Genomic DNA, 27879 nt, shown 5'->3' with positions numbered 1-27879 from the left:
GCTGAAACTCCATACCCTGCAATCAGTATGCAGAGCAGGCCACATTGACTTTAATGGTGCTTATCTCTCCTCAAAACATATTATACATACATACATGTATGCATTTATCTGTTTATATGTTTGTTATGGGTTGAATTGTGTCCCTTAAAAATTCATATGTTGAAGTCCTAAACCCCAATATCTCAGAAGGTGACCTGCTTTGGAAATAGGATTGGGGCAGGTGTAACTAGTTAAGATGAGGTCATATTGGAATGGGGTGGAATCCTAATTCAAATATGACTGGTGCCCTCATCAAAAGGAGACATTTGGAAACAGACACCCACAGAGAAAACACCACTTGAACATGAAATAAGGCATTGGAGTGATGTGTTTACCAGCCAAAGGATGTCAAAGATTGCCAGCAAACCACAGAATCTAGGAGAGAGGCATGGGACAGGCTCTCCCTCATAGCACTCCGAAGAAACCAATCCTGCTGATGCCTTGAACTTGAAACATCCAGAACAGTGAGAAAATAAATTTCTGTTATTTAAGCCACCCAGTTTGGGTTATCATGTTACAGTAGCCCTAGCAAACTAATGCAAAATACATCTATAAATATATGAAACACCAGGTCTCAAGGACTCAAAGTGGGAGGAAGTAAAAGTCTGAATCCAGCTCTAGGGGCAGACCACTACCCACAGCCCTGGTTTCTTACTGTGCCAGCCACTGCCATTTCACCACTGCCACATTCACCCCGATAGCTTGGCAAGAGTGGGAAGGACCAGAGGAACAGAATCGCTCATTTGGTGCCAAGTATTCTTCAGGTAAGTCCCATGTCTGTTTATCCAAGACAAAAACAAGTCTTAATGTAAGTGACTACTAACATCATCACTTACTTCATCAATGAACTGGTTTGTGGATACAAATAGGATGTTTGCTTGTTCTACTTGCCACAGGTTCAATGGTGAACCTGACCAGCGACCGTAGGTAATATGGTGTAGACAGGATAATCCTGAACAGAATGAGAAGCTGATACCCTTCAATTTCTCCCCAGTAAGGGAATCTCATCATCAAAACACATAAATACATTTCAATTTAAGTGCAGAAAGCTCTTTCCAACATCAGCAATTAACGCTTTTGTTACTGGATCCTTTGGGGGGCACTTTGGAATGTTGCCTCGGTAAAGCTTGTGTGTGGATCTGGGAACAGCACTGTAAATACAGAAACCTACATTAGACTATCAAGTGTACAGTTCACATTTTTGGAACTTGGACAGTTTGTTCCCAAGTGCTGTTACATACAAACCAAACAGATATTTCCCCTTGGGATTCTTTTGCAAAATCTCAGAACATTAGACCTTGCCCTAAGAACCAGTGTCAAATTTATTTTCCCTGATGGATTCATTTATAGAAAGTCAAAGGTCAGACTTCAGGAAGTGGCACTGCAATGCAAAATAAGAGGAGTATTTTTGTTTGAGCACAAGCCCACCAATTAATACTAATTAAGAACTCAAAAAAAAAAAACCAAAGAATGCAAACTTTCTCGTGGTGTTTTCTAACTTTCTTTTGTGCCGATTTAGTAGGACGATGGAGAAGGCTGGTGGGGAGATAGGATCCATTTTCTCAGTATTCTAGAAAAAAAGAATATTGGTACAATGTATTATTTTAAACTTATACCTCAGAATAGGGAAACACATACGCATAAATATAAAAGGCCTTGGTTTTTGAAAAACTTCACTTTTTAAAGAAATTGTTTGTGCTCTTTGCTGTATTCTGAACTTGAACACAATCTTTAGCTCCTTAAATGCTGTTTTAGAAAGTAATATTACCCATTATAAAAAAATTACAAAACACAGAAAATAAAAATTACCCTGAATATCACCACTGAGAAACAGTTTTGAATGTTTCCTTTCTATGTTACTCTTATCCCACCTCTCTTAAATTGTAATTATACTGCAAAATTTGGGCCTTTTCTTATGTGTGTCTTTCTTCCACTTCCCATTACTCTAAAATCATTTCATTATTCCACTTCCTTTCTAAAGCATGATCTCTCACTGATGAGAGTAGTCATTATTGATGGAGAAGGACTGGGGTCTGAGATAAGAGGGGACCTCCTTCTCATTTCTTCCCTTTTGTGCTGTTTCAACTTTTAAACAATAGGCATGTATTACTTTTTCAGATCAGGAAGCGAATGCATCTAAAACATCATTTGCACTGGCTGTGTGATTCCAGCCTGCAGATACACTTAAGCATATTTTGATATTTCCCATGCTTGGCCCTGCCAATCTTTCCCCCAGTATTTTGCTCTAACATACGATGCTACAGTGAGAACCCTTAACATACATGCTCATCAGCATCACTGCTTATTTCCTTTGGCTGGATGCCTAGAACTAGAATTATTGACTTGATGAAAGTGAACTTTTAAAGGCTTGTACATATTCATGCAAATTGTTTTCTAAAGTAAGGTGCCCTCTCACCAGCAAATACACCTGAGCTCACCTCACCTGACCTCTCTTTGCTCTGGGACCCACTTTTTCTCTCTCAAAATAGAAGGAGAAGGACGAAGTAGCGGCGTTCCTGGATAATTGGGTCAAGCAAGTGTCCTGGTCCTTAGATTAGGTTTGCTCCATGACCGCTGTAGTGTATGGGACACTTCTGTGTTGCACACGCGCACATGTACAGATAGGAAGTATGATCTTGTCTCGGAGTCAGTCGTCTTTCAGTAGAGGGTAGCACACCCGCTTTCCATCAGCTGCGTCAGAGGTTCTGCTGGGGAGTTTCAGGGAACTCTCTCATTGCTCACATTCACATCACCCTCCTCTGGGTCTTATTTGCATTCCTACCAGCAGATGCACCTGAACCCCTCTCCCCGCTTCTTATTTCTTCACCCAAAAGCTAGGTGGTCTCTCTCACCTAATCTCCCTCTTCTTCCTAATGGTGTAAAACTAACAACAAAAACCCAGGGGATTGCTTGCTACCTAAACCTTGTCGTTCTGTGCTGTTGGTGAAGACGAGGTGGGGAGAACAACAAAGGATTGGATGATGTGGGTTCTTGATGGGACTTACATGGTGACTAAGGGAAGACCAAGAGTCCTCCCACCCAGAGTCAGTGGGGCTTCCCTGTGTTTCCTCCTCACAGAGACTCGTGAGCACTTTCTCACGCTGGATTTTACAACACCTGGAGAACCGCAGTGACCCGCCAATAGTCCCTGCACTGTGACTTACAAACACCCTGCCTCCAAGCCTTTCTCAGAAAATAAAAATGACCCTAGAGCCCCGCCCCTGTGAAATAAGATCCAAGCTCCATGCCAGTAGCCACTGTGTGGCAGAAGATGAGAATAATCTGGAATACCCCCTGGATCAACTTGACCCTCTTTCTGTATGTTTTACAGGCAACAAAGGAGCATAGGTCAGAGAAACAAACTCAGCGGAGGAGAAAAGTGAGAATGAGGTAGGAAGTATATTAAACCCATTGCATATTTGGGGAAGCAGTAATGTTACATAACTTTCAGAGCCCTGGCCAGGTAGCTCAGTTGGTTAGAGTGTTGTCCCAATACACCAAGGTTGTGGGTTCAATCCCCCATCAAGGCACATACAAGGGACAACCAATGAATGTGTGGATGGGTGGACAACAAAATTGATTCCCGTCCCCCCTCCCTCCCACCCTGCCTTTCTTTCTTTCTTAAAAAAAAATCAATAAATTAAAAAAACAAATTTAAATAACTTGCCAAATGTTACTGGTAAGTGGTTGAGCTGCAGTTCAGTCCTAAGGTCTGGTTAACTCTAAAGGCTGGGCCTCTCTCCTCCACTCCACATGCTGACCCTGTGGACTCCGAAATAATGTGATTTTGCACCGCAGGCTAGAAGACAGAAGGGACGCCTGTTAACATGCCCGCGTGACCCGTCCTGGGCGTGCGCCCCTTCTGCTTTGTGGAGACAGTCACGCTCACATCCCTGACGGAGCACTCCGGCACGCGAAGACCCAAACCGAGTAATGTGAAAGTGAGCGATGCACAGGCTCCCTGAAACTACCCGTGAGAATGTCTCCTGACTCAGCCCGTAGAAAAGAAGCTGTGCTCCTTCCAAATGAAGGGCGACAGACAGGCAGCAAGACAAGATCACAGTTTCCATTTTCTGAATGGGCACTGGTCCTACTCTGCACCATCTCACCCGCCGCCTACAAATGTGTGCGTGTGCAAGCCAGGGGGAGAGAGAGGTGCAACATGAACCTCCCGCGGTGTACACAGGCTTCCGCTGTCATCACTGCCCACGCTTCCTGTCCGCACCAGCTGCGGTTTGCTGGTCTCCACTCCTCTGACCCCTTTCCTTCCTCTCTCACTTTCCTAAAGAGGATGTTGAGAGGTCTGGCAGAATGGGCACAATTGGGCTAATGGGATCAAATAAATGCAACTTCAGCAACATTAATTAGTTCAATGTTTAATAATAATTGAAGTGAGAAATTAAGTCATTGAATGGCTAATTGAGCCTGAATTATTCAGATAACACTTCGTTTCCTCTCACTTACAGAGGCTCAGGCACAGAACAGACGCACGCACTGGGATGAATGCGAAGATGAGGTGTCACCTGAAATAGGCTCTGCTTTCTTCAGGGTCAGACAGCCTCTTCTGAGTCCCGACCCCTCCCTGCCGAGCTCACAGCCTCTCCAGGCCTGGAGAGCCGGGGTCGGAAACACCTCTGTGAGTGATGGCTCAAGAGACCACGTACCGCAAAGTGAGTCAGACGTGAACCTCCGCGTCCCTGCATAAGCACTAGACATTCTTCCCGAGTCTGCCGGGCATAAGTTGACTAACCTGCCCCAGTTTGCCTGGGGACTTTCCCAGCATAGCTCTGGAAGTCGCCCATCCTAGGGAATCTTGCAGTCCTTGACAAACTGGGATAGTTGGCCGCCCTAGTCAGGAGACAAAGAAGGAGCAAAAGGTCCTCTGATGTCATACTTGCCCATGTCTGCCTCTTTCCCTCTCGACAAACCAGAGCAGCCTGTTGCCCTCATGGGCCCTGCTGCCCCCGTCTAGCTGCATGGGGAGGGCATTTATGTCAACTGGGCAGAGGCCGAGGTGTCCAGTTTCATCCGTTTAAATTTTGTGTTACTTCTCTGAACTATGAAGTGTGTATGCATGTGTGTGTGCCTATGCGTGCGTTAACATACATGCACAAGTAATATGTCATCACCGTAGAAAAACTTAAAATAAAGGGAAGACAATGAGATCAAAGTTATTCATGATCCCACCACCCAGCAGTAAACAGTTTGACAGTTTCCATGTGTACCCTTGTAGATTACAATGTAGGCACATAGATAGTGTAAATAATGATAAGTCCATTCCAGAAAAATACAGTAACAAAAAATGATGCTTTGAAGCTGTTGTTCACTCAATAATAGGTGTACTTATCCATGGCAATAATTCTATTTTTACAACATCATTTTCGATGATCATATAATATTCCATAATATGTTTATACCACAGATTACTTAACCACATTGATAAGATAAGACATGTAGGCTGTTTTCAATTTTTCATTGTTATAAACAGTGCTGAAACCCAAATGCTTGTTGCTATATCACCGAGCACATTCTTTCTCATTTTATTAGAATGAGTTCTTGAAAGTGGAACTGCTAGAGCAAAGAGATTTCATTGTTTTTCAGTGCTCTGACATACATATAAATAGACCTTCCAGAAAAGTTATCACACCGGCACTGTGTAAGAATCACTGTTTCCTTCTGTGAAGAGCTTAGGTTTGAGAACTGAATGGTCTCTAAGAGGTATCTCAGAAACTATAATCAGTGTCAGAAGAAGCATCAGACCATTTGTAAAGCAAATACTGCATTTTAGAACTTGAAAGAATCTTAGAAATCATCTGGTCCCACCCCATCATTTCCCAGTTGAGGAAACCTAGGAGAACGGGGTGGAAAAACACTGGGCCAGGATCAAGGTAGCCAGAAGTCAGGCTCTAGAAAATAGGCGGAGCCTTCCGTGTGTGGCTGCCTCTTCTTTAAGTAGAAGGATCGAAGCAGAATGGAATGAAGCATGACCAAGGAACAGGCATCTATAGCTGGTTCTGAAGAGTTCCACTGCCTTATATCCACCTCAAATAATTCACTGCAGCTACTCCCTGCACCTTCTGAACTCACTCTGTAAATCCCCCTTCCCTATTTTTTAGCATTCGTGAAAAATGTCCCAACAACACAGGCGATCACATTTGGTTTGCAAGAGGACTGGAGTTACTTGCCTGATGTTCAGATAGAATTAGGCCTTGTTCTGCTTTTCCTGTGATTGTGCCTGGTATTTTGAGAGATTGTCTTCTGGATACACACACGTATGTACAAATACATACATGCATATATAGACACTGTATTTTTCAGTCAACAGAGCCTTTATTAACATGCAAGTGTCATTTGCCACAAGATACTCAACTTTTCCTAATCTTTCAGTTCTTTTTCAGTATTTTAACTTAAGGTTACTTGTGTATCTAACACAAAAGGTAACCTTAACCTTTAAGATCATTATTTAGGTTTATAATTGGCATTACTTGTCACTAAGTAGTGGAATGTAATTCTTGTCCTTGGTAATCGTCTATACTGAAATATGTACCAGTGCGTCTTAAGAAGTTGCTACAATACATGCAATTAACATATATATTTAACTGCTTTCAATAAGCTGGAAAATACAATGTTAAGTCTTCTAAGAGGAAAATTATTTATAGAACTTGGTTGTTTATGGGTTTTGCAATTTCCAGAAAAACTGGTCCATATTAAACCAGTCTTGAAGAACCAAGCTGACAACTTAAATTTATAGACACTAATGACAGCTTTGATTTACTAAGATAGAAACAATACTATACAAACCACAGCGCTCCTTTCCCATGCCTAAACAGAGACGCTGGCAGGGGTTTTGCATATTTTTTGTCTGCTTAGTACAGAAGCTGATTGGCCTCTTTATAAGTCAGGCTTCAGTAGAAAACCTGCAGATGTTGGGTATACTTATTGGGACATGTTTTAATTAATAGAATGTAATTAATGTACTATATCAAAGTGCATTATAAGATGTGCACTTTGTTATATTTTAAAACCTTTCAATTGGATGCAGGAAGACTGGGATAGTTCAGGAAAGATTAGTTTTTAAGATCTGGATAAGGTTCCTGGTCTTTAAAAACATTTAAATAACCAGAAGTAAAATCACAACAAGGGACTAGGTGAGAAGGATGAATATTGCAAAGGGAGCTTTACAGTCACAACGAAAGCACAGTACTTTGGATTGGCCCAATGCACAGAATACCTGGAATCAAGGTCACGTAGTTTGCTTACTGGCCACGGGGCTACAGTTCAAAAAACTCACTGCTCCAACAGCCGTGCCTAGTAATCTTCCAAAACTGCCTTTAAATAAAGTTCTTAAATTGTAGCAATAAACAAAAAAGACAAGATACACTTAAACAATACGGCAGTTGATCAAAAGACACGTAAGAAATTTCAACTCTCACGTCTTTGCAGTTATAAAAATCAATATTTGGCTAAGTTACAAACTTGTTTATAATGCAATTGTTTTCATAACTCTAGTAATGCTAATGATGGCTATCAGGTAGGAATAGGTTTTTTAAAAACAGTAAAAAGATAAAAATACATAGCCCCAATATTTACCTGTAGAATATGTTCATTTATGACTAAATTTCAGCATTTATTATATCACCATCAGTCTAATTTTAAAAATCACATCTAAAAGGATAAGGCAAAACTACTGACAAACTGGCATATTTGTTTATTTCTCAATTTGTGAAAATGTCCTTAACTTGTTGGTGTAGCAAACGAATTTCACCACTGCTATGCAAAAGAAGAGACGATCATCTGCTTTGCAATGAACTTTTAAAGTTCATTTGCACGCAGGCGACGTGCTATATATATGAAAAAAATTCTAACTGAACTACAGGGATTAAGTACTGAAAAAAGTTAACAGTTTATTGTCATTGATTTTGTTTAACAATCTAGGAAGTCCGCAGCCTTGAGCAGCTCCAGCGCCGTTTCAGGGGCGGTGGGAATCTAGGAATGTCTGCGGAGCGGCCAGCGCGTTGAACCTCGTAAGGAAATCACATGCATACTTTGATAGCACCTGGGAGGGGGTCTCTCTAAAACTGACTTCTCATTCACTTCATTCTCAGCAACTGACCTGGGCCCCGCAACATGGCTTTTATTGTTCCTGTGTTAATGCACTTCCTCTCTTTGCAATAAATTCGTGTCCGTGTGTGGATCTCAATTTGACCTACGGTGCATCAGGGCCTCCACGGTCACCATAGGTTTTCTCTCCTCCATCCATTATGTTCTTATGAAAGCTACGTCGCTTCCACAGGAAGTTTAGCAGTTTCTCGTTAGCACTGCAGCCACCGCACTGGGTCCCCGAACACCGCCACAGCCCCCACTCCAGCCACCACCCCCAGAAGCCTGCTGCCCAACATTTTTAAAGAATTTTTTATCAGATCAGATTCTGCGCAATGTTAGTCCTCAGCTGCAGAGATTGCCATTGATAGAAGTTAGCAATAGCCAGTTATTCTCAACTGAATGGTAAAAGGCAGCTTTCTGGGACACAAATCCCAACCGCTCTACTTTGTTATAAGTTACTGTTGCGTGTTTCTGTTCAATTCCTATTGACTCATACTCTGACTTTTCCTGATTTACCATTTAGTGTGAAGCTAAATCAAAGGTCAGCAACCTCTTCCTGTAAAGGGCTGGATTGTAAATGTTTTAGGCTTTGTGGGCCATATGGTCTATGTTACAACCACTCAACACATAAATGATTGTGCCTGTGTTCCAATAAAACTTTATCCACAAAACAGGCAGTGGGCAGGATATGGGCCTCAGACTGTCGTTGCTGACCCCAGATTTATCCAGAGCTGGTTAAAGCACAGATTGCTGGGCTCCCCCTCCCCCAAGGTTTCGGATTCACCAGGTCTTGGGAATGGACCCAAGCATTTGAATGTAAAGCCTCTAGGGGATGCTGATGTGGCTGGTTGGAGGCCATGCTTTGAGAAGTTCTGCTCCAGGACAGTCCCATCAGCTTAAGCGTCGAATAAATTACTAAGCTCACACAAAACATCACATTTCCCCCCTGAGTTCCTTAAGTGCTTGTGTGTGCCTCTCCTCTCTTGTCTCTTTGGAAGGTAAGAATAATTAATTCGCTTTGGTATCAGTCAGGCTACCAAGTTAAAGTCAATGGAATCTTCTCTAGCAGATGTATGAAGGAAGGATGTCTGAAGGTGTGTTAGAGAGCCCACAGACTCACTGGAAGAACCGGGGCAGTATATCCTAGGGTCAGGTTCCAGGAACAGCTCTCGGAGTACTACAGATCGGGCCTCATGGCTTGTGCCCACCACCCCTCCTGTCTCCTCCCACGGCGCAAGTCCCAGCCGGCTCTTGCCAGGTGGGTCTGGCTTTCAAACTGAAGTCTCATGTATGGGCCCTGGAGGCAATGGAGGCTAGAAAGTGCAGTTTTTTGGATTTTATACTTGGGAAGGTGGGTGACTAGACAACTATGAAAACATAGAACAGCATCCAGAAAGTTTAGGGTTAGCCATAGTGCATATGGTTCCATTACGGGGACCGAAAAGGTACAGTGAGGAACAAGAAATTATAAAGTAATAAAGCTCCAGCTATCCAGGATTTGTTTCAAAATAAAGCGGCTAGGGTGGACAGAATGGGGGGTACAGGTGAGACAGTACCGGTTACGAGTAGGTGGCTGTTGAGGCTGGGCGATGGGCACGTGAAGATCCATCGTTCTATTCTTTCTTCTTTAGTGTGTGCTTGAAGTTTTTCATCGTTAAAAAGTAAAATTTAAAAAGTCATCAAAAGCACAAAAAGAGTGGAATCAAGCAATGCTTTCTGAGCTCTTGATGGTGTGCTCTGTCCAAGCAGCCCATATTATGTGATAAAAGACCTTTGGATGGGAGTCGCTTCATAGTGCAATCACTGTTTAAACAACATCCCCAAAGGAAAAATATAGATGACTTCTCCGTTGACAATAGGTCAAAATAAGGCATGATTACCACAGTCCTTGAGTTTGCTTCCCCCTGACAAATACACAGTGACCACTAGCTGCATTCACTGGAGCGAGAAAAGGTCAGAATGACTGGGCTGCTACATAGGGTCATCAGCAAATCCAGTGGCAGGGACCCAGCTAAATCTCCAATGGCAGGGAGACAGTAAATACAATCCTTACTATGTGTGTGCCCATGCAATATTTTAGACATGCTTACACTAAAAATGTATTTGTTGTTTATTTGAAATTCAAATTTAACTGGGCGCCCAGTTAAAATGGGGGCCACGTGGGAGGCAACCACACATGAAATTCAGATCTAAGTAGGTACCCCATACTTCATCTGGCAATGCTATTTCAGTGGCTTTTAGAACATAGGAGGTTCCTTCCTCCCACCATTCTCCAACTCCTTCCACCCCTTACCTCACTCCAGACTGACTAGACACCTGCAATAAGACTCTCCAAGTATTTCACCATCAACTTTGCTTTTGTTCCTAGAAAGGCATTTTTTCTGACCCTAGACAAGTTCAAGCTGGACTGTCAGCCTGACCTCCTGACCCTAGAATTGGGGTGGGAAGGAAAGAAGCCATCTGCTGAAATGTTCCCAGGCACATGCTCTCTCTCTCTCTCTTCAAGATGAGGAAGCCAGACTTAGCTGTCCCACAAGTCTCTTCCCAAATCCTTCCAACAGGGCTGCAGTGCAGGCCCCTGAGATGTGCAGGACATTCCTGCTGCTACAGCCTCCATGCACCCAGATGGGAGCCGTAGAATCTGCACTCGGGAAACAAAGGGTGGCTTCGTGCTGAAAGGCAGGAGCTGTCTCTGCATTGAAACGAACTCTTTCTGTTTGTCAGCGCCAGCCCCAGACCGCACAGCTTTTGTGACAGGGAAGGCCTTCTCGTCTTGCCTGGCTTATCCGTCACTTGACAGCTCATTAGCATCTCCCCTGGAAGGGAGCCAGAGGAAGGAAGTGATAAAATGTCATGAGTCAACATGTTACTTGCCAGAAGTTCTGGTAAAAGGAGTAAGAGGAGTTTAAAGGAAAAGGGATGTGTAGAAAACAAGAGTTTGAGGAGATGGCAGGGATTTCTAGTCTCCCGTTCCTCTAAACCAGGGGTAAATCAAGAGTCAAGTCTCATAGCTGGGCCTCTCCTGATGGAAGTTTCTGGACAGAGACTAAATTCCCTTTTCTGGGGTCCTAGAAAATATCTACCCTTCACGACTTCTACTTTGAGGTTAAATACATTTTAGAGTTCTAGTGGGGGAAATACAGTGATTTTAAAAGCTGGCTGCAGGATCCAGATGGGCTAGGAGGAAGGCAGAATTCTTCATGAGGCTAGAACAGCTTTTGTTCAGAGAAAGACTATAAAGGGGTGTGCTCGGTTGTAGAACAGTAGGCGCTTCCAGTGCAGGCTGATGAGAAGTCTCAACAAAGAAGGATTAAATTGTTTGCTTTGTGTAGAACAGGATTTTATTTCTATTTATTTATTTAGCATTTCCCTTAAGTTAGGAAGACAGGGTGGATTGTAGGAAGGAGGAGAGAGGTGAAGCAATGGGTGGCAGAGGGGAAGAAGATCCAAGCATTGGGAGAAGGCAGGACTGTGGAGGGAGGGATGGCCAGAGAAGAACCTCCCATGCCAGGGGTGGCTAGGGGATTCTAGGACAGTGATGTCTAAGGTCCACTTCAAAAAAAGTTATTTATTTGGGAAAATTTTAAGCATACACAAAAGTAAATGGACTAGTATAGCGAACCTCCATGTGTCACGCCCCACTTCAGCAATTAAGTCACAGCCAATCTCGTTTCATCTAAAATGCACCGCCCCTCCCCACTAAATGATTTTGAAGGAAATTCCAGACATCGTATTTCGTTGGTAAACATTTTAGGATAGCATTCAATTTTAAGTAGTAGCCTATTCTGGGCTGTGCTATTGTTGGACATTAAATGAAAATTCACACCAGAAGGCTCCTGGAGACATGTAGGGTACATCCACTCAGATGGCAGGCTACTTGGGTTATACAGTTGTTTGAGCTTTAGCAAGTGGCTCTGTTTTGCTAGCTAATTCTGTACACATTACAAATGCAAGTAACAGCCAAAACTTTGCATTATTCACACTAGCTTAAAGAAAGCAGAAAACTTTTATAGTTTTTTTTTTCTGTAGAATAATACATTGTTTAGGGAAAATGAGAACAGTTTATATATGAACTCACATAGGTATTTCCAAAATAAAGTCACAGGAACTCAAATCTCCAAGTCCGTTTTATAGACTAAGGCATTACCCTTGCCCTTGGTGTTTCATACGTGTTCCTTACACTTGGTGACCTTCCTGGATGGTTCCACCCTTTTCTAAAGGCCTGTTGTCAGCGGTTCCCAAAACAAGTTGTTTTTTTTTTAATGTCATTTTTTTGCAAACTGAAAGTCCATAATAAATCTTCTTTCCCCCCCCCGTGAGTTTTTCTGACACCCATGAAGAATTTTCCTTTCAAAGTCCTGTCTTCTTACCTCCTCCCCTTAAAGCTTCCTTTGACATCTGCCTTCCAGGTAAGACAACACCCTGTAGAGCTCATAATCTTGCCAGTTTAAGTCTTTTAAATGCTTTTTATTTAAATCAGCGATAAAATCTTTGCTCACTCAGCACTGTAAGCCGTCTTCTGCTTTGAGAATTGAGGTTTGTGTGCTTGTGAATGATCCAATAATGCCTCTGTAGCCTCTGAAGTTCAAGGGCCCCACAAAAAAAAAGAAGAAGAAGAAGATAATCCTCTCGTACCGTTCTGTTTCTCAGACTTGCGCACGTATCGGAATACCTGGAAGGCTTGTCTGGGCAGACTGCTGGAGTCACAGCCATTCAGATGGCGGGGCTGCACCTGAGAATGTGCATTCATAGGTAATGATGAAAATGACCTAGTCTCTGGCTTCTAGAAGATTGCAGTCTGATGGATCAATCCCTCCTTTCACTGGGTAGTAGCACTTTAGAGTTTGAAGATTGCTCTCATATTTAATAAATTTTTTTAAAAACGAAACCTCACCACAATCCTTGGAGGGAAGTAGGTTCCAGATTTAGGGTCAGAAAACCTGCATCTGAATTCTAACTCTGCCAAATATTATTAGCTCTGTGATACTGGACATATTACAAGCTCTCAGAGCTTGAGTTATCTGCAAGGAGAATAGAAACCTCCCAGGTAGATAATGGCCCTTTGTGAAAATGCCTTCTGAGCTGCAAAGTGCTATATGAATAAATAACATTAGAAAAAAAGACAGCCCGTGGTCAGTGTTCAAAGGGCGCCAGGGTATTCTGGGCACACAGAAGAAGCATTACATTCTGCTGGCACGAGGAAGAGTTGGATGGGGTAGGCTTTGTGAAAAATGGTTTAATATACTTAAAATGCATGGGAAGCTTTGTCAAATAAAGAAATTATACAAAAATCTCCAAGAGTCTACACAGTTCTAATATACTTTCATTTATAATTCCAATACTTATTTTAAAGTATTGTGTCTGGACCCTAAATGTTTTCAAAAGACAGGGAATTGAGCGGAGCAGGAAGGTATTAGGAGGTGAATGGCACATAAGCGGGAAGAAGCATGATGTAGTAGGAGCCGGAGGGTACAGGAAGCTGATTAATCTAATGACACAGCTGGACAAGAAATTGAAAGCCGTCAAAGAGAGCTTTGAATAGCAGGGAAGGGAGTGTGAGCATGATTCAGGAAGTAATGGGTCACCACCTAAAACTTTGAAGCAGTAACTCAAGATGCCTAGAAGCTCACTACCCCTGGTCCGCGGATCAGCGAATCAGGGATTGTAAAACACACTTTCCCTCCTTTTCCCAGCATTGCTGGCAGCCCTGTTGTCCTCCTTTGGCTTCTGCTCTTATTGCTAAACATGCCTGAGGGTTTCGGCCCTTTCTCATTGAACAGGCTCTTCTGCCATTCTAGTTACCCTTCTCTGGATATAATTTCCTTTCTCCCATAGAAAGAGAAGCACATGGCATTACCAAAGGCACTTCAATGTGTTAAACAAACAAACTCTTGATGGATGGATCAATTTAATTCCCCACCCTGGCCCCTGTTCCTTACTGGGTAGCTTTATTGGGAGTACCTGAGAGAAAGTCAAGTTCAAGATGCAAGTGGGTTCTCACTTGTCTATGGTATCCCACCCTGGAGCCTTGGTTATATGTAAATCCTTCATCTCATTCTGACTTGGGTTTGCTCTGATTTGTAGTTGAACCTGCTGTGTTGTGTATTTTCCCCCTTAGGGAACTTTGTGGATGCCAGCCTGAGATGCACACCCTCTCTGCTGCACCTTAAATGTGTCATGTGATTGCTTGCATTTTCTTTAACTTTTCTTTCTTCCTTTTCACAGCAACGATAGTTAACCTCTAGATGATCATTACATCGGTGTTCTTCATTTCCACTTTCCCTAGCTCGAAGGGTTAACCTGTTCGTGACTGATGTGTGTGCACACCTTGGACATCTTTCGTGGATTCACCGAGCCCCTGTTGTAAGTCTCTCTAGCAGCAACACAACAGGAAAGCACTGATAAAGTCCCACTTCTCCCAATTAAGGGTCAGTGCTATTGCAAGTTAAAACCATGTTTAACCACGCTGTACACATAAATGCCACCACCTAATGTTTATATGGAATCTCTCAGGAGTTCAAAATACCTGTGGACATTTCATTACTATTGTAGCTTCTCAAGCCCCACACACCCTAAAAACACTTTCCAGCGTGTGCCTCCCTCTTTTCCTTGTAATATAGAACATGTGCACCTGAGGAAAAATAAGAACAGATTGGATTTTCACTTTGGGTAGAAACACATTTCATTTTGCTTACAGAAGTGGAAGGTCCTCCGGAGCTCAGCTGATGAAACGAGATGTTTTGATTTGATAAAGGCTCTTCTTTCCCGTCGTCAGTGTGGAGGCAGAGGCAGATTCATTTGAAAACAATTTTTATTGACTGTGACTCATGAGAAAGAATGTCGCGTGCTGGCATTTCATCACCAAGCAGGGAGTCTTTCCCTTATAGGGCCGTGGGCTCAGATAAGATTCAGGAGAGAACAAAATGGACTTCCGTGGGAAATCTATTAACTTAGCCGGGACCCAAGGAGCGCAAATAACCGTGAGCTGCTGTCTGCCATTGTTCTGTGCTACCTCCCATGGTGTCGGGGGAGAAAACTTGGCTGGATGGCTCTGAAAATTAGGAACATAAGGAAATGCTGATTGTTCCCTTCAAAGGACTGAAATAAACTGAAAGGACTATGCCATTTATTAATTAAAGCTTCAGGAATTAAAAAGGAGGGAGGAATATACAGAAAGTGCTCATATCTATGTAGGCACTATAAAATTAAAGTACAGTGTTTACTGAATCGTGGTATTTTATAAAAGACTGAACACTTTGATATTTTTCATGAAGTGAATTATTAATAAGTGAAACACCCTAGAACGAAAGTTTTACTGGTCTAGATATATGAGTAGTTTTGTCCCAGTCTTTACAGTCCAGAGGGAGAAGGGTTGAGCATGTTTGCATGTCTTTTTAGAAATAAGAAGCTTTTTATACCACAGATTTTTCACACCAGAAGATAATTATTCAATGACACTTTAAAAAGTCTGACAGTACGTGTCTTCAAAACAAGAATTAAATATGGAATGGTTGAAAACTTTGTAATTTTAAAATAAAACAGTGAGCTGAAAATCCAAAAGAAAACCATGACCACTCTGCACTTGTTACTGACCAGTTCCAGCCACCTCTGCTGTCCTCCTCTTCTAACGGCCCGCCGGGGAGGAAAGGGGCCCCCCTCCCCTCCTGAACGATCCCACCCATCCCGTCTCTGGTGCTTAGCCTCCTCGGAAGTGTTCAGGACCATAAGCGGAGACATTTCAGTAAAAGGGTGGACAAGACCCTGCAGCCGACAAGAAGTCTCTGTTTAGACGACACATAATGCCTTACATTTGGGGGATGATTTGACAGATCAATGGTACTATAAGGTGGTTAAGATACAGCCTTCAGCGAAGACAAATAATGTTGATTCACTGTCCTCCCAAAACCAAGGACAAAGCAGTGATACAGCTTATGGCTGAGAAGACAGGTGATATTCAAGCTGACTGCCAGCCAGAAGAAGGATTATGCATGTGCCCCTGATGAATGTGGTGGCTGTGGATGAAACAGCCTGAAGGTGAGCAAGGCAGAAGGTGGACGCAATCCTGTAGTTTGATCTCCACGAAAAGACTTCAGGCTGAGCAGGTTTTTCAAATGCTGGGGCAAGGTTTTCAGTTCACCTGAGAACACTGGGCTAAGCCCAGTGCCCAGCTTCGCTCCGTGGGGCCATCACGGGCAGGTCGTTCTGTTGCCGAGCGCAGTGGGTCCAGCGGAAGGAGAGAGCGCACAGCAAGGCCTGCTGCCGAACCGATGAGAACAGTGGCGACTTCCGTCCAAGTGCTGATTCCTGAGGGCTTCCAAGATTGAAAAGGGGGTAGGGGGTGTGGACGTGCTGGCTAGAGGGTATCAGGTTTCTTCTGTTCTGAAACCCACTGTGGCGATGGCTGCACATGTCTGTGAATATGCACTTTAATGAGTGATTGTGTCATACGCAAATTACATATCAATAAGGCTTTTTTTTTAAGCCTAGAAGAAATCAGAGAAAAGGGTCAGTGTGGTGTGAGAATAAGCTTCAGTACAGCAAGGAGGTACATAAAGACGGGGCGGCATTGCCTCTAGAAAAGAAAGGTATTATCGAATGCTAAGCACAGAACCACAGGGACACTTAAAATTGTTACAGTCCACATCTCATGCCTCCTGGGCGGGGCTGTGCCTCTCTCTCATTCTCTGGATACCACTGCTCCCAAAGTTGAGTGACCCTGTCCTGTTGGAGCTCACCAACGATGGGTGCGATGAGTGTGTTACACTTGAAAGGAAGATATAAGCCTTAGAATATATCACATGGGAACGGTTCCACATCTCCCTGCAGAATGGGGGACCAGCTCAAGGATTCAATTATCCTGTTCTATCTGGAGAAGGCATTTCTCAGACTAATGAATTGAAAACTGAAAGCTCAAAACAGGATTTTTTTTTCCTTTGTTTGTTTTGTTCTTTTGGAAACGGTTTTTTTATTCCTTTACATAACTAGGACATCACCTACAGGACTTGTACTGCTTGGGTGTTCCCCAAAACTCCTCACATGGGGGTGGCATCACTGGAAATTCAACACATACTTTCTGCTTTTAATTATGTTGAATTCCAAAGAGGGAGCTTAAAGGTTAGCCATTTTATGATGGGTGTGCATTCTACTTCCAAATGTAATAGCTGGAATATAAACCATAGGAAAGGAAAAGTATTTATTAAATACCAATGCTCCTTTGAGGAAAGACTGAGTCAAGCTTACTGGTTATCATTAGTTTTATTAAAATAGTTAGGAAAAAAACCTGACCCAGCAGATGTCTATAGCCACGCGATCTTTGCTGTAGAATAATGCCCTGTGTTATATGCGTAAACACAAGAACTTTCCCTTGTGAGCCCGATAATCTTAGCAACGGCTCCCTTTCCAAGCATGCCAGGAAAGATATGTTGCTTTGGGTTACGGACGCTGGAAAATCAACAGACCAAAACATCCAGGAGAACGGCAAAGAGGGGACTGAGTCCAGTCAGCCTGCAGTCTCTGAAGAGCTGCAGAGTGACAGAGCTGACTGCAATGCCCTTGAAATGTCCTCTGCTCCCTCCCCAACCACCACCACATCCCTGCCGGGCCCTTCGCACACCATGGTCTGCAAAATGCCGAGGAAAAGACATTCAAAATGACGTCAGCTCCAAGTTAGAAGCAGAGTTGAAAAGAAAAAGTCTAACTTTGACCTATTTGACCTATACACACAAGGCTGGAGCCAAATCCTTTCGGATACCTCGTGTCCTCCTTCAGTGTGCACCTGCAAGGGCGAAACGCACTGGTTGAGTGGGTTAACTGGTCCCTTTGAGCAATGAGTTCTTGTGGGTATTCATTCCGGATGCTCTGTGGGTAAAGAAGTGGTTGGGGGGAAAGCCAATCAGCTTCTTCCTTTCTGTTCATACTGGTAGTTCTGAACCCACCACTGCCTCTCCAAACATAACTGGGTCTCTGCTTTTTAAAATTTTTATTTATTTATTTTTAGAGAGAAGGTAAGGGAGGGAGAAAGAGAGGGAGAGAAACATCAATTGGTTGCCTCTCTTATGCCCCCCATCAGGGACCTGGCCCGCAATTCAGGCATGCACCCTGACTGGGAATTGAACCAGTGACCTTTCGGTTCACAGGTTGGCACTCAATCCACTGAGCCACACAAGCTAGGGCATAACTAGGTCCCATTACGCTGCTTCAGACGTGCTATTTGAGTTGAACCATCACTGTCCTGTGCACTCCCATCTTGAGGATGACGCATCACTATGAGAGCATAACTTGTTTATGCTTCCTAACATGCTTTCAGATGTGTTTAATCTGCATCACTTGGGAGGCATTCTCAAGGAAAATTAACTGAGTTTTCTTGATCACTAAGGTGTATCTCTTTATGTTATCACAATTAAACAAGACTACTAAAAATCTTTCTAAAGTGCATTGCAACAAAGAAATGCAAATTAAAATAAGAATAATAAGAATTTTTAAAAATGTTACCTATCATAGTAACAAGGACATTTTATTAAGCTATAATACCCAGGTTCAGAGAGGAAGCAAGGGAAAGCATCCTCACAGACATTGCTGGGGAGATGGTGAATTTTGACATTTTGGGAAGGTGATTTGATGATATGGACCCAAAGCCAAAAGTTCAACTCCTTGGCCCCACAATTCTTTTATTTCAATAATATTTGAATGTCTATCAGATGCTGAGCACTCAAGGTAGAGTGAAGAATAACACAGGCCCCAGCTCATTACTCTCAAGACGCTTCCATTTTCATAAACAGAGAGAAAAACAAAGAAAAATTACACAGGTCAACGGAAGATAAATTCAGGCAGTGACAGATCCTGGAAACAGAAGTAAACCGTAGATACGATGCAGCCAGAGGTGAGGGAGAAGGTCGCTTCTCTTGGTATCAACAGAGACCCCTGTTGGCCCAGCAGAAGATGCTCTCAAAATATCCAGCCTCCCCACCCCGCTTAAGAGAGCCCCAACAAGAAAACAGAAAACCAAGCCCACCTTCCCTGGCCTTCCTGAAGAGCATGACAGCAGGGGAGATATAAAGGAAGTTGTTGGGTTGAGCTTCCAGAAGCAGTTCTTAGAAGGTGATAGTCAGGTCAACCACGTACAATAAGATTTTAGAGATAACTGAAAAATTCTGAATTTCAAAGGAGGTAAATGAATAGTAAGGAAAAGAGTGATTCTGGCTTAGCTGTGGCTCTGAAAATAAAGGCCCACTGTGTCCTGTACTTTTTTAGTTATAAAGCTTTAAGTCAAATTATTCAAGAAGGGGTAGAAACTTCTTGCTTAGGGAAGGGACTGTTGGGAGAGAATGTTACAGAATATGGGGGTGTGACACTCTGTGCTAATGTGTATAGGAAATTCTATAAGGATAGAAAGAAAATGGGGTAGGTGCACCTGGCTTCCAGTCCTGCTTCTGCTCTAACAAGCTCTGCAATCTCCACAATTAGTCTTCACACAACAGCAACTTAACACAACAGCAACCTAACACAACAGCAACCTAACACAACACCAACGTAAAGTGCGGACACTGGACAGGCTCATCCGTAAGGCCTCACCCACCTCCTGTAAACCCGTTTCTTCTCCTTTTCCTCCCTCTACTGTTAATATTACACACACAATAAATATATAGGTTGAAGATCAAATTCTACTATGACCTTTATAATGAACCGGTCCATAGAGAGGAAAATTTACAATAATAAAATAATGGGCTATTTATGCCCAGAAAACTTAATACAGATTTTGCAATGATGAAAGGATGTGTCTATAATCTTTGCATGTAACATATTTTCTATGTGCCTTGTAGCTAAATCAATAATAAAGGCGTATATTTGTATAATGCTTTAGTGTTTCCAAAGCAATTTCATGTCATATTGCTTTCACTTTTGAACCTCTCTCAACTTTAAGAAATAGGTAGGACAATCAAAAATTCTTTCTTTTGTTTTTTAATTCACAAATACATAGATGGAGACTTAAATGACTCGCCCAAGGTTACATAGCAACAGGGGCCTTGTCCCAGTTCACCAATATTTATTCCCACCTGCCCCATCTTGGGGCTGCTGGGATGACGGTAGCCCAGGGTGCTTCCCTCAGCCCTCCCTTCACCTTTCTGTTCTGCCCATTCCCATGGCTCAGGTGAAATCACTGAGAGCACAGGGAAGCAGTGGGCTACCAAACTTTCACAAAATAGGAGCTATCACAGAGATGCTCAGCCAGGGGCTTCATGGGGCAGTGGTCACGTCTTAGTCAGAGTGGTCACATCTTTCCTTCTTTTATTTTAGATAGGAAAATAGGATGCATAAAATATGTTAACCCCCTTCATTTAAAAATAGTGACTAGCATTATATATCCATCATTTATAACTGAACTCATCTTGAATGACTAACTGGCCTACATCTGCACAGAGTAGTCCATTGGATCTCTCTCTGCCCTTAGTTTGCCATCCACCTGCAGTAGCCTAACAACCCAAATGCAGTGTGAGCTCTAAACCAAAGCTTTGCAAATATGGGGAGTTCAAAAGACGTCAGGTATCAGCCCCGTATAAGAACCACAATTGGTTGCCCAGGTGCTAAATGTTTATTTTAATCTAATCGAGTAAAGTTAAACAGAAATATATGAAGACCATAAAAGGGTGAATCAGTTGCCACAGTCTTGTCATCATTTTTGTCATCTTATTAAAATGAATAAAACCACTGCCCCTTCTGAGTTCTCATGGCAGGAATTCATTCTCATGGCCTTAACACCTGGAGCTGTCTCCATGAGCAAATTTGCTTCTAATTTTAACAGAGACGTTAATTCAGGGTCCATTGTGCACAGGGCCACCTAAGAGGGCTTTAAAAAGAAATAGTCCTCGAGCCCACCCTTTTTCACACTTCACATTCACTTCATCAGGAAATCCCGGCTCAGCCAGACTCCCAGGCCTTCTCACACCTCCGCTGCTGAGTGAGGCCTCTGGGTATTTGCAGCAGTCTCCCAACCAGTCTCCTTGCTTCTGCCCTTGACCCCTGCAGTCGGTTTCTAATGCAGCAGGGGACAGACTGTGTCATTCTTCTAGTTCAAAACCTTCCAGGGCCTCTCAGCTGAGTCTGAGGAAGGTCCACATCCTTACTATGGTCCCCCCAAATGCCACAAGATCCACCCCTGTGACTTTTCTGAACTCAACTTCTATTCCTCTACCTGTCCGCCACTCCATTCATCCTCCCTGGCTCGCTCGCTGTTCTTAAAACGCACCAGGCATATTCCTGCCTCAGAACCACCACCTTGGCTGGGGCCTCTGCCTGAAGCAGTCTAGCCTCAGCCTGTCCTTGGCACACTGCCTCACCTCTTTCAAGTCTTTGCTCCAGTGTCACCTTCTCAATCAGGTCTAGCCGACCACTCCATTTAAAATTGCTGCAGGAACCACACCGCTCCCTGAGTGTTCTCACTTCCCCTTACCCAGCCGTCCCTTCCTCTAGCACTCACACCTTCTAATCCTCAAAATATCAGACTTGCTATGTTCACTCTCTTCCTCTCCTCACTAGGAAGTACACTCTACAAAGGGAGGGAGTTTTGTCTGTTAGTTTTCACTGCACCCAAAACAGTGTGCAGCACATAGAAGGCTCATAACAATTATTTGTTGCATATGTGAATAAATATAGCTGCCTAGTGCTTGTTTTGCAAATGACAAACTAGTGTGACTTCTAAGCATGGATCTCCAAATTACCGAATTTCTGATCTGCATGCTGGGCCATCTACGTGACTGCCGAACTATTAGCCAATCCTTTATACAATGTTCACTTGCTTCCTTCTGCAACTAGAAGTTACGAGGGGAAGGACAGTCCAGAGGTGGGCAAAGTATATAAAAAAGAAGAACTAAGTAGCTAAGGAGCACACAAGGAAAGAGCATTTAACTTCAAAAATAATCAAAGAAATATACAGCAAAGCAATTAGACCATTTTTCAACTATTATGTTAGCAAAGTGTTTTTTTTTTAATTATAATATTCAGTGCTGGCAAAGGAACAGAGAAAAATGTACTTTTAAACACTGCCCTTTAGAAAATGGAGCCCTTTTGGCAAATTATTTGGTGGATGTGTCAAAAGCTTTAAAATAGCCAGGAATTATTCGTGCAGTTTTACCGTAAATGCGAAAAAAGCTTTATGGGCAAAGATTTTGGTACAGCGGCATAAAAGCAAAATTTGGAAGCGACCTAAATGACCCACTCTAAGATGATTAAGCAAACTGTACGTGGCTCATCGACTCAGTTCCATTTTTAATGACTCATTGGTAACTTAACAATGTGGAAACGTTCTAATGTGATGCGATGTAACCCCCAGAGCAGGGGAAAAAGACGAGCAAGAGTTTGGTTGAATACAAACACAGGTGGGCCCGGGACAGAGCTGTGCTCCTGAATGCCAGGTTGTTTGACCTCAGGCACCTTGTCCCAAACCCTCAGACTGACAGTGAGTGTCTTCTGCTCCCCTGCATCTGGGAATAGTAGTTCCAGTGACCAGAAACCTTACTGTCTTCCAACTCCTATTCACTACCTCTCTTCGGAGCCCAAGGACCCCTGAACATGCAGGCGTCCAGGGACCTGCTCTAAGACCCTATTGTTGCTGAAGGGCATGTATGAATTAGGCCCCAGAGTGACTTCACTCCAAGTACATAAAGAATCAATACAAACAAAAATGTAAGAATAGAGATGTTAAATAGATGACAAAGGTATTTGTAGAAAATGAAAGCTGAATCCTATTAAAAAAAGGGAATCAAAATCAAGACTAACTGGGCTCATAATGGTATATTTTGATGGGTACAATTCCACCCTCAGGACAGTTTTATAATAGGAATCTACCATAAAGATAAGTTCGGTCACAGGTTATTTTAAATACACTCCAAAATGCCATTCCACTACAAATTTCTATTACCTTTGATACATCCCATTCCATGGCAAATAATTGGATCCAGTGTAAGCAGCTCTGGCAGAATAAATCACGAATCGGATAAACTTCGTGTGTGAATGAGGGAATGGGAGCTCATGATCACACCAAGCGGCAGAGTGGGCTTCAACTTGGCGTGTTGTTGCTCACTCACCTACCAGGGTTCTATCTTCTTTCACTTCAAAGGGTCTGTTGAAGTGAAACATGCTCTGTCTTCTCGTGTTTGAAAGGGCCTTTCTGGAGACAGCTGAGACTGCGAGGCTTGGCTGTTTTTCACTTGATCTCCGCCAAAAGGCCAAGACCGTTCTCAAGGCCAGCTCCTCCAGGGTTCCCACCTGGTCCCACAGCCATTCTCTAACACCACCTTGGTGTCCTATGGTCCAGTCCAATTCGGACACTAACCACCAGGGGTAAGGACTCAAGATTGTCCCCAGTGCAGACACCAGCATCCGTGGGGCCCCTGGCCACCCGCACTTCTGCCTGGCTGACAACAAATTTGGGTTTCTATACAAATATTAAATCATTATGTTGTACATCTGAAACTAATATAATGTTATAAGTCCATTAGAACTCAATTTTTAAAAAACGTCCAAAAAGATTGGGGGTTTCCAAGACCCCCTTAGGTTTAATTACTTGCTAGAACTCACAGAATCCAGAAAAGAGTTACACAGTAGACCCCCTTGGATTTTGCCTTCCGTAATTTCATTTACCCGTAGCCAACTGCCCCCTGAAACTATTAAATGGAAAATTCCAGAAATAAACAATTCCTAAGTTTTAAATTGCAAACCATTCTGAGTGGTGTGATGAAATCTCACACTGCCCAGCTCTGCCCTGCCTAGCCCATAACTCAAGACTTTGTCCAGGGTCCCCACATTGGAGAGGCTCCCCAGCTGTCGGTCACATAGTGGCCCTCTTAGTGATCAGCTCAGTTGTGGCTGTGTTACAGTGCTTGTGTTTGTCACCCCTACTTTACTTAATAATGGCCCCACAGTGCAAGAGTAGTGATGCTAACAACTCAGATACGTCACAGAGAAGCCATCAAGTGCTTCAGGTAAGGAAAGGTGCGGACATAGAGGAAAAATCATAGCATATATATGGTTCAGTACTATTCACAGTGTCAGGCATCCATTGTGGGGCTTGGAACATAACCCCCATGAATAAAGGGGGGCTGCTATGTTTATAAGTACAGCTTTCTTTTTTCTTTTTTATTGACTTTATTGGGGTGACATTGGTTAATAAAATTATGTAGGTTTCAACTGTGTAATTCTATAATACATCACCTATATGTGGTATTGTGTGTTCACCACCTCAAGTCACGTCTCCTTCCATCACCATTTATCCTCCCAAACACTCTGTACCTCCCCCAAACCCTGTACAGTTTTATTTTAAAGGATACAGCTGAAGAACAGCCAAATGAAAGAGGTGCACAGGACAAAGTATGGGGGCCAGCGGGTATGGGGGGTGGTGCAGGGCCCAGAATTTCCATGCCCCCTCAGATGTTCCACCTTCCCAGAACCTCGATGAGTTCACTAACCGGAAGCTCCTCAGAACCTCACTGTTGGAGTTTTTACTGAGCTTTCATTCCTTAGGCATGGATGATGACATCACTGGCCATTAGTGAGGGAGCTCAGTCTCCAGGCCCTGTGCTCTCCCTGGATGGAGGTTGGCAGAGAGGCGGAAAGCTCTAACCCTCTAATCTCCTGCGTGGTCTTTCTTTCTGTGGTGACCAGCCCTTCCCTTGAAATGATCTAACGGTTTACCATGAGTCTCCTCATTACTATAAACTCAGATGGAGCCAGAAGGAGCTTGTGATGAAGAATAAGAGATACTCCTATCACTCAGAAAATTTCAAGGGCTTTGAAGCTCTGTGCCAGGAACCTGGGACAAAGATCAAACATATATTTTTTTTATTATCACAGGTCTGAAATGTGTTTTCTGGGTAAATCTCTTTACTTCAGTTTTCTGAAATGGAATCTGAAGTTAACATGTTTAATGTCCTTGATAGCCATGACACAGGTTTCTACAACTCTGAGTCCACCACACGCTTAACACCGTTCTTTGTGCTAAGCATGCACCTCAGTTTACGTGTGCTTAGTGTGCTTCTCAGTTAACTAACTGGCAATGCTGCTATATGCTATTTAGGCCAGAATGCCGCTGGCCTGAGTGGGAGAGCACCACCGGGATCGCGGGAGGCTGGGCTCCAGGAGAGGTAGACGGATCAGAGTAAGCATAAGGTGTTGACTACTCTCAAAGCAGTGGTGTCCTTCCAGATTCTCTTGGTGTCAAGAGACAGAAACCTGACTCAAATTTGCTTAAAGAAGGTTTACTGAAAAAATATATATAAGTAATGGTAGGTCACAGAATATGAAGAAGAGTTCTTTGTTCATCCACGATCAGAAAGACAGGAAACCAAGACACTCTGGGACTCCAGGCATGGGAACCATGACTCCGACCCCGTTAGGTCTCTGTCACTTAGCCTGTGTCTTTGCCTCGCAGTCTGTGTCTCTGTCTCTCTCTCTGCTCCTGCTCTTGCAAATACTGTTTAGTTTTATAGGTTAGCTTTCTCCTCTCCTGCTGCCAATTAGCTTATTCCCTGACACTGCAGCAACCCCTTTGGAACTACAAGGGAAAAGGGTCTTCCCACCTAAGCCTTCGGTTAGAAATATCCAAGGCTTTGGCTCAGGTTCTTACTCCTTGATCAATCACAACAGTTGGGGAGATGGAAGGAGAGGGGTCACATATGCAGAAAATAATCCAGATGTCTAACATTCATTGAAATGTACTGTATGCATCATTCTAATCTTTGGTTAGCAAACATAAAGCACTCCATATGTGCCCTATTTTAGGTGCAGTGTAGAGATTAATCGTTTAACCCTTACAACAACCCTTATGCAGGTGCTAAATGATTCCCATTTTACAGGTGAGCCAACTGAGGCAAGAAGAGCTAAGGCACTTTTCCAAGACCTCCTGGCTAGGAAGCGATAGAGCTGGGATGTGAACCTAGGAGGTCTTGGTCCTGAGTTCATGCTTTTGACCACGCTGCTAATACAGCCTTCCCACTCTACGTGTGAGGTAAGTAGTATAACTATTGGCATGTTACACAGTGAGAAATGAGATACAAAATATTAATAGGTCTGTTAAGTGGTCAGGATTCAGACACACAGAGTCTGACCCAAAGCCCATGCTTTCAACTATCCTGCTGCGTGGCATGGCTGGGGGACGAGGCGGACAGTGCCTTGGAGAAGCAGGAGAGGCATAAGAAGACAGTGCATCCATTGCATTCATTCCGGTATGTGGAGCCAGCCTCTCACAAATACTTAGCAGCCTTAGCACCAAACTGGGGAGTCAGGCATGCTCAGCAGAAGAGTTGTGGCCCAGGCTAAGTAGAGGTCAAGGTCAAGGAAGAGAGAGCCAACAGAGGCATGGGAGAAAACCAGGATAACGGTCCAAGGAAACCCTGCCCAAAGAGTGAGTCAGCCTGGCACACTGATAGACACATATGTGAGGGAACATGCAAGAACACAGAAAGCTGCATTCAAGAAGCAGCTGGAATTCCGTTAGCGCTCCTACCGGGAAAGCCACAGGACCGTGTCAGCTTCAGATACCCTCAGAAATGCCTTTGCTGAGCTATGATTTAATGTCGCATTCTCAGCTTTTATCACGAATTCAGATAAGAAATGGCGTTTAAGGAATATTTTGTGGTCTTCAGAAAATCTGTAACTGAGTACATTGTTCTTAACTCTTATGTAATGAGCACAATATTCTGCCCACAGTTTAGAGCCAGAGAAGTATTTGTCTCTCCAGGAAAATGTGTGTGCTTACTTTTATCAGACAATATGAACTACATAACACGTTTCCCTTTTTGCATTGGCCTGTGCAAACCACAAGTTAAACTTAGTGATTAATTGTTCCCCTATCATCCAAGGTTCTTGGATCTCTTCTAGTGAGTTCTGATTTTCCTGTTTGTCTTGAACCATTGTGGTGGTGTTTTCTCCTAATTTTTTAGAATTGTGAAGTAGAGTCCACATACAAAGGAGTGTACAAAACAAAAACACATAGCGCAGTGATGATCTCAAGAGAAATACTTACGTAATCACTACCAAGTTCAATAAGCAAGAACTGCCAGCATCCCAAAAGCCTTTTTGGCTTCCTAAACACCATGCATACCCTCTCTCCACTACTCCTCCCTTATTATTCGGACTGCTTTGCTTCTCTATATAGTCCTACTATCTTAGGGTGTACCCCTCAACACTATAGTTTAGTTTTTTACTTGTAACTTCACATAATTAGAATCAAGCACTATGTAGTCTTTTGGGACTCACTACTTCCACACGATATTACATTTCAGTTTATGATGAGGTCTGTCCAGAAAAAGTTCAGCCATTGTTAATATAATGAGAAAGTATTCTTTTTTTAAAGTATATTTTATTGATTATGGTATTACAGTTGTCCCAGTTTTTTTCCTCCCCTTTATACCCCCTCTGCCCTGTACCCCTGCCACCCTCCAGCATCCCCCACCCCACCTTAGTTCATGTCCATGGATTGTACATATAAGTTCTTTGGCTTCTACATTTCCTATACTATTCTTAACTTCCCCCTGTCTATATTCTACCTACCAGTTATGCTTCTTAGTCCCTGTACCTTTCCCCCATTCGCCTCCTCCCCCTATCCACTGATAACCCTCCATGTGATCTCCGTTTCTGTGATTCTGTGACTATTCTAGTTGTTTGCTTTGTTTTGTTTTGTTTTGTTTTAGGTTCAGTTGTTGATAGTTATGAGTTTGTTGTCATTTTACTGTTCATAGTTTTTAA

At 43.1% G+C, this 27879-nt stretch overlaps 1 pseudogene; it reads right to left on the bottom strand.

The window, feature by feature from the left end:
- Positions 1 to 7962: 7962 nt before the first annotated feature.
- Positions 7963 to 8299, bottom strand: LOC112306792 (elongin-C pseudogene; annotated as a pseudogene).
- Between the last annotated feature and the right edge of the window lie 19580 nt (positions 8300 to 27879).

This window comes from Desmodus rotundus, chromosome 13, assembly GCF_022682495.2.
Source record: "Desmodus rotundus isolate HL8 chromosome 13, HLdesRot8A.1, whole genome shotgun sequence".
In the NCBI taxonomy this organism is placed as follows: Eukaryota; Metazoa; Chordata; class Mammalia; order Chiroptera; family Phyllostomidae; genus Desmodus; species Desmodus rotundus.
This window is presented reverse-complemented; position numbering and strand designations above follow the sequence as displayed.